This window comes from Pan troglodytes, chromosome 1 (assembly GCF_028858775.2).
Source record: "Pan troglodytes isolate AG18354 chromosome 1, NHGRI_mPanTro3-v2.0_pri, whole genome shotgun sequence".
Lineage (NCBI taxonomy): Eukaryota > Metazoa > Chordata > Mammalia > Primates > Hominidae > Pan > Pan troglodytes.
This window is the reverse complement of record NC_072398.2, coordinates 142,112,810-142,121,484: the sequence shown is the minus strand read 5'-3', so window position 1 is coordinate 142,121,484 and position 8,675 is coordinate 142,112,810. Positions and strand designations below refer to the sequence as shown.

General features: G+C 38.1%; 1 long non-coding RNA gene across 1 annotated transcript; it reads left to right on the top strand.

Annotated features, from left to right (window-relative positions):
• Nucleotides 1-703: 703 nt before the first annotated feature.
• On the top strand, nucleotides 704-2,441 carry LOC134810833 (uncharacterized). Its single transcript, XR_010159429.1, has 2 exons — nucleotides 704-872; nucleotides 2,265-2,441. It is a non-coding gene; the product is annotated as an uncharacterized LOC134810833 (long non-coding RNA).
• Nucleotides 2,442-8,675: the final 6,234 nt, after the last annotated feature.

Genomic DNA, 8,675 nt, shown 5'->3' with positions numbered 1-8,675 from the left:
CCTGGATATGAGTTTGATCAGCAAACTAAGAATGAAAGGGACATGTGAGACTGAAGAAGGAAGAAAAATGACACTAAAAAGCGAAAAAGAAAATTCTCTAGAAAACAAGGAAACCACTGGTGACTTCTTTGGGGAGGGCAGTGTCAGCGAAAGGAGAGTTTTTGTTAAAAATTGAATTTTATGTTTGGATATTTTTCCTCTTCTATTTTAAGAGGATGAGAGGCTAGAGGGAGTGGGAGAGGCGTTAGCATTGTTATTCAGTTCTAAAGGAGGGAACAAAAGTATACACTGATTAAAGGAATATACTCTTCAACTAGGTACAGGAAGTTTCAGAAGACGGTTAGGTGCATGGAGAAATTATTGTGTACAGGTAGGGGCGAGCCTGGATGTGGCCTGGGATTGGCTGTGGAGTGTGACTCAGCGCGCATTGGCTGTGGGGTCCGCCGCGATTGGTGATCATACTACATCTCACCTTTAGGAGGGAGGAAAAGTGCAAGGCTAAAGCTGTAATCGGCAAAGAAGCAACAATCATATTAGCTGGGGGAGGAGGATAGTTTGGTATTTTTGTAGTTTGCACAGTGACCTTTTAAAAAATCTGATTAGGCAAAAATAGTGTGATCTTGTTTGTTGTCTCACTTCATTATGATCACAGAATGACCTGGTATGATGTTAGTGTTTTATGAGAGTGTTATGTTTTAACAGGGGAACACCGCAGTCAATTCCTAACAACACTAAAGTGTCAGTTCTGTTCGTGACACCAAGGGCTGTTTTTCTTTTTCTCATATAATGTTGAGGCAACTGGGAAGAATGAGGTAGAGAAAACATGTGTCTTAAACCTTACATTCTGGTAGGGAGAGACAAGCAATAGACAAGTAAGTATAAAAAATGACTTTAGAGGGTGATAAGTGCTATGAAAGAAGCAGTGATGGGTGGAGATAGCTGCAAATTTAAATAGGATGGTCAGGAAGGCTTTTTTGAGGAGGTGACATTAGAACTCAGAATTGAATGGTAAGGAAGCAGCCTTGCAAAAACGATTCTGGAAAGGGAAATAGGAGTTGAAAAGGCCCTGAATGTACAAAAAGGCCGTGTAAGTGAGTCCTTGAAATTACTAGCTAATAGGCCGGGTGTGGTGGCTCACGCCTGTAATCCCAGCACTTTGGGAGGCCGAGGTGGGCGGGTGGATCATCAGGTCAGGAGTTCGAGACCAGCCTGACCAACATGGTGAAACGCCGTCTCTACTAAAAATACAAAAAAATTAGCCAGGGGTGGTGGTGCACGCCTGTAATCCTAGCTACTCAGGAGACTGAGGCAGGAGAACTGCTTGGACCCGGGAGGCAGAGGTTGCAGTGAGCCGAGATTGTGCCACTGTACTTCAGCCTGGGCAACAGAGTGAGACTCCGTCTCAAAAAAAAAAAAAAAAAAAAAAAGAAAAAAATTACTAGCTAATAGGTATATTGCCCTTTACGCTTTTATCTTGTTTTCTGAATACAAAAATTACCCTTATACCCTAATATTACCCTTATATTACCTTATACCCTTGTTTTCTGAATAAAAAATTACCCTTATACCCTTGTTTTCTGAATAAAAAATTATATAGATTAGGCCTTTTTCCTTGCCTCTTCTAAAGAACTAAAAATATTTTGAAATATAACAGAGAGAAAGTGGTATAGCATAATGGATAAGCCAAATTGCCTGGTTCAAATTCTACCTCTGCGATTTTCTAGCTGTGTTACCTTGGGCAAGTTATTTCATTTCTCTGTGCTTCAATCTCCTCAATTGTAAAAAGTGACTAATAGAACCTTACTCAGAGTGTTATTGTAAGGATTAAATGATTTAATGAATCAATCAACCAAAACAAAACTAACAATATTTAGGAGAGTACTCAGTCCTTAGTAAGTACTAAGTACTATAACATTGGTCGTTATGAAAAAGGGAAAGAGAAACTTTAGGATGGGGCTGCTATTTATCCCCAACTATTTGATACTCTCTTCTATTTTTTTAAAAAAACTTTTTTTGGGTCACAATCCGTTTTTAAATCTATAGTAATAGAGTCCCCAAGTTTCAGCAAAGTACATGGGTGCATTGTATAAAGAATGCATTTCCAGCCTCTGTTATGGCTAGGTTGGCTGTATGACCAAATTGTGACCAATGGCATATAAATGGGAGCTGTACGTGCAGCTGCCATGAAATGTCTTAAAGGAGTGGTAGGCCCTTCTTGTTCCCTTGGTTTGCAGTTTACCTGCCAGTTTGGGTGCACGGTACAGGTCTAAGATGCCTGCAGCCCTCTTGGACCACCATATGGAATCTACAAGTTCAAGATGATCTAGTGCAATAGAATGAGAGAGAAGGATCCTGAGCCCTGACATCATGGAGCCACCACTCCAGCTCTGGACCAACTATCTATATTTGCAGATAAATAAATCAACTTCAATTTTGTTTAACTCTTTTACATTTGTTTCCTGAAGTGTAGCCACAGTTTGCCTGTAATTGTTTACTGACTACTATTCTAGTTGATTCCCAAAGGCATTCCGCTTTCCTTTTACATGGGTCTTCCAGGTGACAATAGAGGAGTGAGGGAGGAAAACAAGTTGGAAGATAGTAGCAATGCCTCATTATCTGAAAATGCTGCTGAAGAGGTATCTGTGACTTCTAGGTACTAAGAGTTAAGGAGGCAGGACTACATTTTCCTTTATCTTATAACCCTACAGTAGTACTAAGAAGGACTGCTCTAGGAAACAAGACAACTAATTGTGGGGTTGTAAGTTCCTAAAGACTTTTCCACCTTATAATCCTGCTCTAGAGAATTATGTTCAGTTTTCAGTCTCACGTAAGTATTTTAAATGCAATATTTATGTGTGTGTATTAGAATATTAAACTGTTTCCTAGCCAGATAATAATAGCTATACAAACATTAGTTCAACTATTTCAAAAACCATAATAGAAATTGTACACTTAACCCATGGAAAGGCTGATCAGGGTAAATGTGTGTCTCATTTATCTGTTGTCTGTCTATTCACATACACGTTTGGCTGTATTGATAGCAACTTAACTGTTAGAATTTGTGATTTGAATCAGTCAGATAGTCTTTACAGTCTTTGAACAATTTTTAAAAAGGGAAAACGAATTTTGACTTTACAAATCAGTTTGGCAGCAGAATATACATTCCTCTCATCTGCACATGGCACATACTCTAAGGTTGACCACATGCTCAACCATAACGCAATTCTCAGCAAATTGCAAAAAACTGGAATAATACCAGCCACACTCTAGTACTACAGCACAATAAAAATAGAAATCAATACCCAGAAGATCTCTTAAAACTATAAATTACATGGAAATTAAACAGTCTGCTCCTGGGTGATGTTTGGGTAAACAATGAAATTAAGGCAGAAATCAAAAAAGTCTTTCAAACTAAGGAAAACAAAGATACAACATATCAGAATCTCTGGAACGCAGTTAAAGCAGGGGTAAGAAGAAAGTTTATAGTGCTAAACGCCTACATCAAGAAGTTAGAAAGATCTCAAATGAACAACCTAACATCACACCTACAGGAACTAGAAAAACAAGAGCAAATCAACTCCAAAACTAGCAAAAGAAAAGAAATGACCAAAATTGAGCAGACTGAATGAAATCGAGATGCAAAATCCATACAAAAGATCAATGAAACCAAAAGTTGTTTCTTTGAAAGAATAAGATTTAAAGACTATTAGTTAGATTAATAAGGAAAAAGAAGATCCAAATAAACACAATCAGAAATGACAAATATGACATTACCATTGACCTTACAGAAAAAAAAAATACCCAGACACTATTATGAACTCCTCTGTGCACACAAACTAGAAAACCTGGAAGAAATGGGTAAATTCCCAGAAACATATAACCTCTCAAGAATGAACTAGGAAGAAATTGAAATCCTGAACACACCAATAATGGGCTCCAAGTTGAATCAGTACTAAAAAACCTACCAACAAGAAAAACCTGTGGACCAGATGGAGTCACAGCCGAATTCTACCAGATGTATAAAGAAGAGCTGTCAATAATCCTACTGAAATTATTCCAGAAAAATCAAGGAGGAGGGACTCCTTACTAACCCCTGACGTCAGCATCAGTCTGATATCGAAACCTGGCAGAGACACAGCAAAAAAAACAAAACTTCAGCCGGGCGCAGTGGCTCACGCCTGTAATCCCAGCACTCTGGGAGGCCGAGGCGGGCGGATCACGAAGTCAGGAGATCGAGACCATCCTGGCTAACACGGTGAAACCCCGTGTCTACTAAAAATACAAAAAAAATTAGTCGGGCGTGGTGGCGGGCGCCTGTAGTCCCAGCTACTCGGAGGCTGAGGTAGGAGAATGGCCTGAACCCGGAAGGCGGAGCTTTCAGTGAGCCGAGATCCAGCCACTGCACTCCAGCCTGGGCGACAGAGCAAGACTCCGTCTCAAAAAAAAAAAAAAAAAAGAGAGAAAACTTCAGGCCAACATCCCTGATGACTACAGACACAAAAGTCCTTAGCAAAATACTAACAAATCAAATCCAGCAACACCAAAAAGCGAATCCACCATAATCAATAGGCTTTATTTATGGGATGCAAGGTTGGTTCAAAATATGCAAATCACACATAAAAACTACAATGAGATATCATCTCACCCCAGTTAAAATGGCTTACATTCAAAAGACAGGCAATAACAAATGCTGGCAAGGATGTGGAGAAAAGGGAAACCTCGTACACTGTTGGTAGGAATGTAAATTAGTACAACTACTATGGAGAATAGTTTGGAGGTTCCTGAAAAAAAAAAAAACCCAAAACAACAAAAACTAAAAACAGAGCTACCATATCATCCAGGAATCCCACTAGTGGGTAAATACCCACAAGAAAGGAAATTAGTATATCAAAGGGATGTCTTCACCCCCATGTTTATTGCAGCAGTGTTCACAATGCTGGCCCAAAGTTAGTGCTACATGCTTCATGCCAGTTAGATCCCTAGAGCAATGTTAGGAATATTAATCAACACCAGCTTTTCTAGGTCTTTAAAGAAGGGATACTGATGAAATCCTTTGTGGGGAGTAGAGGGAGAAGATTCTATTATAAATAGCACAAGAATATAAATAATTATCAAACTCTTGAAATAATCAATATGATGTTTAATAATTGTAAACTTTCAGGGAGAAGTGTTAGGAATGGAGTTGGGATAATAAAGTGTATATAAGATGTTCATTCATTTAAAAAAATTATTTATTATATGTATATGTGCCTGGCAACCTTTCTAGACTCTACTGATGCTGTGAGGAACAAAAAAGACAAAGACCCTGCCCGCTGGACCTTATTTTCTAGTAGGGAGGGGAGACAGGCAGTAAGTTTGAACAAACTCATCAGTAATGTAAGGTAGTGATTAAATATTGTGAGGAAAAATAAAAATTCTGGCAACTAGATGGTGCTCATTGCTTTCTTAATTTCTTTCACTTACCCAGTTCATTCAACTGGGTAGGGATGCTGACTGCATGTTGCTCTATTAAAGTTGTGTTTGGGGCCAGGTGCAGTGGCTCGTAACTGTAATCCCAGCACTCTGGGAAGCCGAAGTGGGAGGATCGCTTGAGCCCAGGAGTTCAAGATCAGCCTGGGCAACATAGCCAGGGCTCATATCTATTATTATTATTATTATTATTATTTTGAAGTTGTGTTTGGGTCAAAGTAATAGGTTCTTTCTTTTCCTGTCTCCCTTCTCCCAATTTTGATTTGTTTAAATTTGTTTTTTATTTTTTAGAGATAGGGTCTCATTGCTGTGTTGCCTAGGCTGGAGTGCAGTGGTGGGATCATAGCTCATGGCAGCCTCGAACTCCTGGGCTCAAGCAGTCCTCCTGCCTCAGCCTTCCAAAGTGCTGAGATTACATGCGTATGCCACCATGCTCAGCTTCCTTAGAGATTTCCAAGGATTTTTTTTGTTTTGTTTTTGTTTTTTTTTTAAGAGGCAGGTCTTGCTCTGTTGCCCAGGCTGGTCTCGACTTCCTGGCCTTATGCAATCCTCCCTCCTTAGCTTCTCGAGTACCTGGGACTATAGGCACACACTACCATGCCCTACTGGATTTCTCTCTTTCTTTCCTCCCTCCCTCCCTCTTTCCCTCCCTCCCTCCCTTCCTTCCTTCCTTTCCTTCTTTTCTTTCTCTCTTTCTTTCTTTTCTCTAATTAACTGATAAGGTGAAATAGGGCTAAGACATACTAAAGACCTGTGTGAACTATCTTGTTATAGGGGGATTAGATTAACTCCTTCCTAAATCATAGATGTGCTCTCCCCTCAATTTCCTGGGTATTTAATTTTCTTTCATTTGTTTAATATATGTATTCAGCATAGACTTTTAGCTCTTTAAGAGAGAAACACAACCATGTTTCCTAGTCCTTGGCGGAGAATCTTGTAGATAACAAATATCTTGAATGAATAAATTCCTCTAGCCTAAGCAATTGCTGTTTTCTATGTAGTCTTACCTAACTTCCTAAAAGGACTGTTTTAGAGTTAGACTGGGGGGAAAATCTATATAATAAAACATGGGAGAACATTAAAGTTATTCTTTGTTAAGGCTAACTCTAGAAAGAAGGTCTTGAGCCTTCTTTTCTATTGTGAGTAGAAGGAGCATTATAAGAACTACAGGGTGATGGAATCTAAGGAGATACAGGAATTGTGATCCATCCTGACAGTCTCTTGGTCTTAGAGTATTTTTAATATACAGATCCTGTTCATGCTTTGTTAGATTTATATCTATTTGTTTCCTTTTTTTGTAGCTATTGTAAATAGTATCATTTTTAAAATTTTGGTTTCCAGTTTTTCTTTGCTTATATACAGAAACTGTTGAAGGTTGATTTTTGTGCGCTGACCTTGTATCTTTTGACTGTATTAAATTCATTTATTAGTTTTAAGAGTTTTATTGTAGATTACCTGGGATTTTCTACATAGGCAATAATGTTGCCTGCAAATAAGGACAGTTTTATTTGATCCTTTCTGATCTATATGCCTTTTATATCCTTTTCTTCCCAAATTGCACTAACACTTCCATTGTACTAACAATTCTGGTGTAATGTTGAATGGGAGTGGTGAGAGTGAACATTCTTGTGTTGTTCCTAGATCTGAGGGGCAAAAGATTCAGTGTTTCATCAAGTATGATGTTAGCTGTAGAGTTTTTGCAGATGCCCTTGATCGGTTTGAAGAAGTTCATTTCCACTCCTATTTGCTGAGTTTTCATATGAATGACTGTCATATTTTATCAAGCTTTTTCTTTATCTATTTATATAACCATGTGATTTTTTTTCCTTCTTTAGACTTTTAGTGTGGTGAATTACACTAGTTGATTTTTGAACTGCTTTACATCCACAGGATGAATCCCACTTGATTGGTGTGCATTATTTTTCTGTATTGCTGGATTTGATTTGTTAATAGTTTGTCGAGGATTTTTGCATCTATGTTTATGAGGGATAATGGTCTGTAGTTTACTTTTGTACTGTATTTGTTTAATTTTGTTATCAGGATAATGCCGTGCTCATAGAATGAATTGGGAAATGTTCCCTTTTATATATTTTCTGAAAGAAATTATTAAGAATAAACTGGAGTTGTGTACCTAGGAGGATTATGGCTGCCTCTGCTGAGTCATGCAGGTTGTCAGGGGAGTGGGGGAAGCTGGCAGTCACAGGCCTCACCCAGCTCCGATGCAAACTGGAAGGCCGGTCTCACTCCCACTGTGCCCCTCTCTAGTTTACGTGTAAAGGTGTTTATAGTAGCCTTGAATGATCTTTTGTATTTCAGTGGTGTCAGGTTTAATACCTCCTGTTTGGTTTGTTAGTGAAGTTATTTGGATTTTCTCTCTTCTTTTCTTAGTTAATCTTGCTAATGGTCTATCAATGTTATTTTTCTTTTCAAAGAACCAGCTTTTTGTTTCATTTATCTTTTGTAGTTTTTTTCAATTTCATTTATTTCTCTGATCTTGGTTATTTCCTTTCTTCTGGTGGGTTTGGGTTTGGGTTTGGTTTGTTCTTGTTTCTCTAGTTCTTTGAGGTGTGAACTTAGATTGTCGGTTTGTGCACTTTCAGACTTTTTGATGTAGGTGTTTAGGGCTATGAACTTTCTTCTTAGCACTGCCTTTGCTGTATCCCAGAGGTTTTGATAGGTTGTGTCATTATTGTCATTCAGTTTGAAGAATTTTTAAATTTCCGTCTTGATTTTGTTTTTGACCCAATGCTCATTCAGGAGCAGGTTATTTAATTTCCATGTATTTGCATGGTTTTGAAGATTCCCTTTGGAATTGATTTCCAGTTTTATTCCACTGTGGTCTGATAGTGTGTTTGATATAATTTTAATTTTCTTAAATTTATTGAGGCTCATTTTATGGCCTATCATGTGGTCCATTTTGGAGAAAGTTCCATGCACTGTTGAATAGAATGTGTATTGTGAGGTTGTTGGAAGAAATTTTCTGTATGTATCTGTTAAGTCCATTTGTTCCAAAGTATAGTTAATCCATTGTTTATTTGTTGATTTTCTGTCTTGATGACCTGTCTAGTGTTGTCAGTGGAGTATTGAAGTCCTCCAGTATTATTGTATTGCAGTCTATCTCATTTCTTAGGTCTGTTAGTAATTATTTTATAAATTTGGGAGCTCCAGTGTTAGGTGCATATATGTTTAGGATAGTGATATTTTCC